The sequence below is a fragment of the Grammomys surdaster genome, unplaced genomic scaffold, assembly GCF_004785775.1.
Source record: "Grammomys surdaster isolate TR1022 unplaced genomic scaffold, NIH_TR_1.0 63, whole genome shotgun sequence".
Classification (NCBI taxonomy): Eukaryota; Metazoa; Chordata; class Mammalia; order Rodentia; family Muridae; genus Grammomys; species Grammomys surdaster.
The window spans coordinates 18,514-27,012 of NW_021604565.1; positions in this window are offsets into that span (position 1 = coordinate 18,514).

The window sequence follows — 8,499 nt, forward strand, 5'->3', positions numbered from 1 at the left end:
GAAAGAAAGAAAGAAAGGAAGGAAGGAAGGAAGGAAGGAAGGAAGGACAGGGAAGCTACAACCATGAAATCTCAATAAGCTACCTAAAAATCTCAATGGCTACCTAAACCATGAAAATCCTAAGAAAATGCAAGAGTTGTCATCCTAACACTTGGAAGACATTTCATGAAGTCCACCCTTAGAGGAAGAGCTGCAGATAAGTAACCACTGCTGAGAGAGGGAGAAATAATCTCTCCCAGGGCTAGCCTCTTGCTTGGTTATGCAGTGCCATCTGGCCAGTCCTAGAAATATATGTATACAGACAACACTGAATTATTTAGCAAATTGCATTTAAATATTTATTTGTTTGTAGATAACAACAAAGGTTTAAAGAAGAAGAAGAAGCCATGAATTTGAGAAGTATGGTGGAGATGGGAGCAAGGATTAAGAGGGAGGAGAGGAAGAGATAATACTGAAACTGTGTTTTCACTTAAAACAAAAGCAAGCAAACAAACAGCAACAACAAAAAGCAGGACTGTTTGGCCTATAGGAAGGAATTTCTGAAAACTACTGCTTTGGGGCCTCTTCCCTACATCACTAGTTTTTATCTCCCATTCTCTTAACTAAGATGACATCCTAACTGAATTGAGATAGTAACAAACCACCCCTGCATATCTGTGTTTCTATACAGAGACAAACGCCCCTGTCAGCCTCCAACAAAGAAGCCTTTCCTTACAGTGAATATAGATAAATGAAAAGATCCATGGCTGTACTAGATTTTGAGAATGAAAGATTGCTAAGGAATCAGACAACACATTTGTGTCACCCTCTTAAATCTCAGGGAACACTGAGGAAATGGGGGAAGGAAACATTGTTGTTGTAATTTTAATTGTGATGTCATTGCTTTTTCTCATCATAAGCAGTATATTCTGTTTCCATACACCAATTTCTCCACTCTTTCACTCAGATCTTTCATTCAAAGAGCTTTTTGTTTTCTTTTCCAGTCTTGTTTTGGTTAATGTAACCAAGAATAGTTACTGACAATAATATATATATATTTTTTCTTTTTTATACTATACCAGTCTTTTTCCTCCTTAGCATTTGTCACAGGGTGATTGTCATGTTTTTTTACAAGACCAATTCTTATTTTCCCAAATATTCAGTATATTAAAATATCCATTAATTTCCTGACTATTGGAACTATGTTTTATGCCTTATTTCTTCATAAGAATGAACATTTTGAGTAGCAACTCCATGTTCTCTCTCTTTATGAGTTTTATAAGCTTCTGTGTTTGTTCTTTTTCATATCTGACCCACTGAGTTCTCTGGCTTCTTTACTTCTAAAATGTTCTAATAAGTTAACATCTTCTTAATTCTAAAGCCATATGTGTTTCCTTTTCTAAAGGGAAGTTTATTTTAAGAACAAAATCAAGTAGACATAATTTACACATTTATTTATGTAAATGGAGCACAAGAATGTGCAGAAACAAAACGATGACTCATGTTCATGATCTCATTAAGTCTTTTATCTGAACCACATAAACATGGGCTTTCTCAGTTAAGTCCCCAGGCCCTGAGACTTTTCTTGCTTCATGTTTTAAAGATGGTACTGTATACAATGACTACCTCAATATGATTTTATATATGTTAATATTTAAATATGTCCTGCTTCTAAGCCATCAAAAATTAGATTTATACTTATTTGGAACATTGACTAGCTTATACATGTAAGAAAATCACTTGTCCTTGTCTAAGTTGGTATTATCTGCCAAGGCTACCTATTTACAAGGTCTATGACTACTTAGGCTGGTAAATTTCCACAAAAGCTACCTGTTTACAATAGCTTATAGCCATCTGTTTCAAAATTTTTCCACAGAGTATACATGTATGACAGGCCTATTGCTGATTTTAGGCCTATGGCTAATTTTAGGCCTTCAGTGTGTAAGCAGGGCTGCCCCTGACATCTCTTCCCTTCTCCAAGTATAGAAGGACCATGGCGATTCTAATCTTGTGAAGGCTGGGATAAAGGCGTGACCTCCAGTAATTGAAGGGGACCTTGTAATGGCTCAGGTTCTCCTGTTGTTTTCCAGTGAGGTATGAAAGCCATACCCATTCCAATGTCTTTTTCCTGGAAAGGGTTTACTTTTGACATCAACCCCTATGCAGTCAGGCTTGTCCTCCAGGGAAATCAAAGAGATATTTTTAACTTTTATTTGTATTTCCTTGCAGTGCTTAGTATCACAGCCTAAGCAAGAATTTAAATCGCCAGTCAGAGGGGGTCCTGGGTGGCCCATCTCTGCTTGGTCTAGGGTCGGAAGTCCCCTCTTTTAGGTTGGGTGGAGATGGGTTTGGGGAACACCCTGGATAGAGTAACAACCTCATCTTGAGTTTCATTGTCCTCCATAGCTAACTTATGATAATGTATCCGAATAGGTTTTGCTACCAAATTATTTATCTATTGTTTCACAGAGTTAGCCAGCCAATTTAAGACCCAGGGACCAAAAGAAGTAGGCAAAAATAATTGAATTAATGGTCTCAAGATAGGAGAAACTAGGGTTGACAACCATGGAGAGGGTGAAAACCAATTCTTATACCAGCTCTCATCTTTCTCTTTCTCTCTCTGTCTTTTTTCAGGGCCTTCTCTGACCTTTTTCATGCTCTCTTTAACCATCCCTGTCTTGTCTATGTAAAGGCAACATTCTTCTTTAAGGGCTATACACAGTCAAGAGCTGTATACAGTCTTTTATATTGTAAAAGAGTAAATCAAGTCCGAAAAGAGAAAGGTAGCTGGCTGTGTTACAGGTAACTGTGTTCCTCTAAAATTTCTATAATATTTAAACTTCAAGACCTCTGACTTTATTGCTTTGGGAGATGTGAGTCTTGGAGACACCCTTAGAGGAAAATGAGAATGAGTGGACCCTAATCCACTCTGAGTGGGATCTCCTTGTAAGAAAAGGAGATTTGAGTACACATGCAGAGACAGGGAGGATCTCTGAGAGACTAAAGAGGCAACTGGAAGCCAGAATATCATCTACTCTGCCTGACATTGTGGTTTGGAACTTGTAGCAGCCATCACAGTGAAGATTCACTCCTATTTGTCCTCCATTTATTATAGCCACCTGACGGACAAATATAGCCCTTCACACAAAAGAATTCTCCCCAAGGATAGAGAACCATAATGCTTTTTAAATCTTTTTAAATTTTTTTTTCATCTAGGTTGTCTTCTGATTTCCAAAGCAGCTTGATGCCCATTCATTCCTTTTCTCCTGGGAAATCATTGTGTGGACAGAGAAATTAGTGGAGCAATGGCCTACAGTGCTTGGTGAGAAGTTGGGTGTCAGATCAAAGCCTGCAGGGTCACATGAAGGGCAGCATCTAAGGTATGATGAGATACACACTCCACACTTCCTCCTAGGAAAACTGGGGCACCACCTGAGTAGTTGCTTGGCCAACTATGTGCCCAGCAGGAAGCAGCCTGCTAGGGCTTGAAAGAAAATATTCAGACTCTGGGTCTCACATGATCTCTGCTGCCCTGTAACAGAAAGGCAGGCATATCTTCTGCAGAATTATAGTTCCTGGCTTCATGTCCTTCTTGCATCTTCCTTCATCAGGGAGATGTAAGCCACTGGGCCAAATGGAAAAGTACCACTGGGGCAACCAACAACACAAAGGAGGAATTTGTATTTCTGATTCTTTTATTGCTAATAAGGACAAAATGCTCAATTTTCACATGATAAAATCGAACTTATTAAATTACAAATAATTGCCTTCCTCTTCTCAGCCCTTACATACACACACACACACACACTCAGTTATGTTTTTGAGTGACGAAATGGGTTGTTCTACATAAAAAGAGGCAGATGAAGAGACAGCTAGGAATGAGGTTGGAAGGAAGTAATGATTTACAGATTCCAAAAGAATTTGTGTGAAACAAACAATGTCTAATATGACTTGATATGAATCTTAACTTATAATCACTGTACAACACCACTGTGTCCCACTCCTATATAAAGTACCTTTCATTCTAGCACCTTACTATATAAATTCTATATAAATTACTATATAAATTCTAACTCGTTGATTTTATAAATTCCCTCATTCTGTTCCCCTTCCTGTGTCACCTCCCTTATTTTACTCTTCACGATATATAATCACCCTACATCTCATTCCCAGTACTGTATGAGTCCCCTGCATCCTATCTCTCTCACTGTACAAGTCCTCTGCATTCTAATCTCCATACTATATTAACTATATTAACTTCCCCTCTTCCCACCCTATAAACTATATAAACTTCCCATGTCTTATCCTTGTTTCTGTGTCTTCAAGTGCTATAAAAGTAAGCTTGGGGGAGCTTTTCATTAAAATTTGGAGTTTTGTTTTTTCTTTCTATATTATAACAAATTAGACTTAAAGTAAAATAACTCTAGCCAAATTACATTTTTCTTAGCTTTGCTCATGGATGGACAGCCAGCCACTGCAGAGAGAGACAGAATGATAACTCAAGGAACTGAGATGCTGATAAATGACGAAAAGGAACTGGAACATTTACCATACCCTCTAAGTTACCCAACATTTTTTTTCTAGCGTGTTTTCAGTATTTAAGTGGTTCTCTTTTTTTCTATCAAATTTTCTTGTATACTACATTCCAACCAGTTTCCCCTCCCCCCTCTCCTCCCAGTCCGTCCTCCCCACCTCCTTTCACTACAAAATTTAGCCAACACTTCTTAACTGAAGCCACTCAAGAGGTTGAGAGCAGTGGTTTGCTGTCTTATTTTTCTTGTCTTTTTTCCTCTCTCCCTCTGTCTCTCTCTTCCTCCTTCCTTCTCCCTTTCATCCATCTATATTAGTTACTTTTCTGTTATTGTGATAAAACATCATAACAATGACAAAATACAAAAGGGAGAACTTAATTGGCTTATGGTTCCATAAGATTAAGAGTGCTTCATGATGGAGAACATGACAGCAAAGGGCAGGTATGGTAGGAAGAGCAGGAAACTGAGAGCTCAAATCTTGAACAAGAAGAACAAAGAATAGAGAACAACTAGTACTTGAGGAAGTTTTTAAATTCCTAAAGCCTGCTTCCGATGACATGCTTCCTCCAACAAAGCCACACTTTCTATATCTTTCCTAAACAAAGCCATAAACTGGAACCAAGTTTTCAAATATGTGAGATTTGGGGGGCATTCTTATTCAAACCACCACATTCCATTCCTTTTACCTCCATAGAGTCATGACCACATCATAATGCAAAATGCGTTTTGTCCAACTTCAAAAGCCCCTGTAGTCTTTTACAGTATCAGCATTGTATTTTATAGTTCAAAGTCTTCTTTAAAGACTCAACACAATGTCTTAAGCAGAATCCCTAGCAAAACCAAAAAAACAAATCACTTCCAGTATACAAGTGACACAAAATATTGCCACTGCCATTCTGGACTAAGAGCATAGTAAGAACACATTGAGCCAAAACAAGATCAGAACCCCAAATCCTGTACCTTCATATCCAATGTCAGAGGGCTTACAGTATTCCACTCTTAAAGGTTTGTAGCCTGAAAGACACAGTGCTCTCTTAGACTTATCCACTAACAGTGCCATAATCTATATTAGTCAGGGTTCTCTAAAAGAATAGATGTGTGCATGTGCGAAAATGCATATATATGAATGACCCGGCCCTCGGGGATTCAATGAGACCCTAGGGAAGGGGAGGCGAAAGAAGAGGCACATTGAAGAAGCACAGGTCTGAATGTCTGATCGAGTGCTTGAACTTTATTGTTCAAGTTACCTTATAAAGACAAGCAGGGAGGAGGGTCAGGGTCCAGGGCCATCCAGAAATTGTTAAGTTCTTTGCAAGCATTCCATAGGCCAAACCACTTTCTCATGAGCAAGAGGGCAATAAAACACTTGGTAGGCTCAAGTTGCTAATTTTCTCTCTCAGGCAGGAAGGCTGAAAAGGTCTTCCTTAACTCAGGCAATCTACTTAACTGACATTTGCTCTCAGGAAAAAGACAATAAGGTATTCCTTAACTCAGGCTATCTACTTAACTGATATTTGCTCTCAGAAAGAAGAAAGTCTTGGCTCCCAGCGTATGAATGTGAATACATATGAAAGATCTGTTAGATCTCATTTCAGGGTATGGCCTAGATAGTCCAAAAATGGCTGTCTCACACTTGGAAGGCTGATACTCCAGTAGTTGTTCAGTCCAAAATGCTGGCTGTCTCCATAATCTCAATCTAGCCCTTGATCCTACGGGATTCTTGGAGATCTGCTGGTTTTCAGGCTATGCTGGAATCACAAAGAAATTGATTCTAATACCAGAGATGGAATGAAACCTAAAACATAGTATCTTCTGTGCCTTTTTATCTGGGATAGCACCAGTGTTCCAAATTTAGTGTGGGTGTACTTCTTCAAATAATCAACAGAAAATCGCTTACAGTTGCTTGGGTTTTAGTTGATTTTAAATGAGGTCCTGTTGCAACCAAGACTGGTCATCATATTATCTAAATTTATATCTTCATATTAAGTATTCTGCTCATAATTCTCTCTCTCTCTCTCTCTCTCTCTCTCTCTCTCTCTCTCTCTCTCTGTGTGTGTGTGTGTGTGTGTGTACACATGTGTGTATGTGTAATATATGCAATCTTAGGTGTTCATGGATGGGTGCATGTAGATGTGTGTATGTGCATGTAGAGAATAGAAATCTACAGGTATGCTCTACCAGACTTTGCTTTTTATCTTTGTGGCGATGATTCAAACTTAGGTGTCCATACATGCGAAGCAAATGTTTTACCAATGAGCCATCTCCCCAGTCCCTTATTCAGTAATTTCTCCCTTTCAACATTTTTAATAATATATTTTAAATAGGTGAATCGAAATACAATAAGAAGCTAAAACATTTTCTGACAAAACTAGAATATTTGCAAAAAATGTAAATCTTCAAAAATACAAATATAGCAAGGTATCAAATGTGTGGATTTGTCAAACTCCATAAAAAGTACAGTTAAAAAACTTCTAGCATGATAAAATTATATATTTTAGTTAAACATGATATGTCCATATTGGGTACTTCTCTGTTGCACTTGAGTAGAACAATAAGTTAGTGATAGAACAGTATTAGGAAAAGAATCAACTTTCAGTTCAAATAATTTCATATATGAAAGTTCCCAAGAGGAAAATCTACTCGTAATTAGAGTAAGTGTGAAAATCACAGCCCTTATTTCTAGCTCAGCTTTCCTTACTTGCTGACAAATGACTCACTGTCTGTCACCTTTATGAACTACAGAGCCAGTAGGTGAAGAAGCTAAAGATGATTTAATCTTTAATGAAAAAGAATGAGAAAATATTCTTTAAAGTGGTTCCTAATTATCCTCACTATTCTGTAGAATCTTCTTAGTCTTTTAAGGCTGTTGGTTCCCATTTATAAGACGAAATCACCCAGAAAGCAATTAACCTCAGTTTGAAATTTCTAAGAAGGAAAGGCAGGCTATCAGTACAAAGAGGTGTTTCTGAGCATATCTTTAGCAAGGTTCTTACTTAACAGTTTCTTAAGAAGTCAGTAGTTGTTTACAGGAGATGTACTGAAATTTTAAGTGACTTCTACTAGTGACTAAATTTAGGAAGAAGGGCATATGAAACCTTTAGGCTGGAGTAGAATTGAGCTGAGACAACAGACCCTAATTAGGAACTGACTCCTAAAGGGGAAAATAAATGGCCCTTGATTGAAAGGATTGAAAGGATTGAAGGGAAGCTAGAACTTCCCAGTCTGCTACTATTTGATATTTGTCATTCTGTCCTGTGGCCTTGCCTGAGTGACATCACCATCTTCCCCCAGTACAGGAGGCATGGATTCCTGTCTAGTTAGACCTAGGATTTGTAGCACCTCTTTAATCTATGTTTATACTTTTCTACTTTGCATTCTACTGTTCTCAACTATTTCTTCCATCTTCAACCTTGATAGAGGTTGGGTACTGGGCTCATATGTAGCAGCATTGTGACCCTCTCATTTTCCCACTCCAGCTTTAATGTGTTTCTGTATATAAATACAAATATTTTAGTAGAAAGGCTATCTGTCCTGGTTAACTTCTTCTCTTGCTTGAGCCATGTAATTGCACTTAAATTCCTCTGGAGTTAGACTGAACATAAGGAGAGCTTCTGAGACTCTATCTGTAGAAACTTCCTGCAAACAAGTTAATCTTAAAAGTTCCCAGTTCAGTGATCAGTTCACTGATTACTTCATAAGCATGGTTTCTCCTCTGTCTCTAGGAGACCTTGTTTGTTTGTTTCTTTGTAGTCAAAAACTAATCACAGTGGCATGCAAATACTACTGGAAACTATGAAGATGGAACAGCAAATATCTTAAAGTAGAACCAAAACTTCCTGGATACTTGATGCCAAGTTAATGGACCATCCGTGCCATATTTCTCTCTGCAGCCTTGAAGTCATACACAACCATTAACACTGCCTAGATCCTTCCTCCTCCACACTTCCATTGCAGCCTATGCCATTCAAGCACCTAAAGCCAACAATAA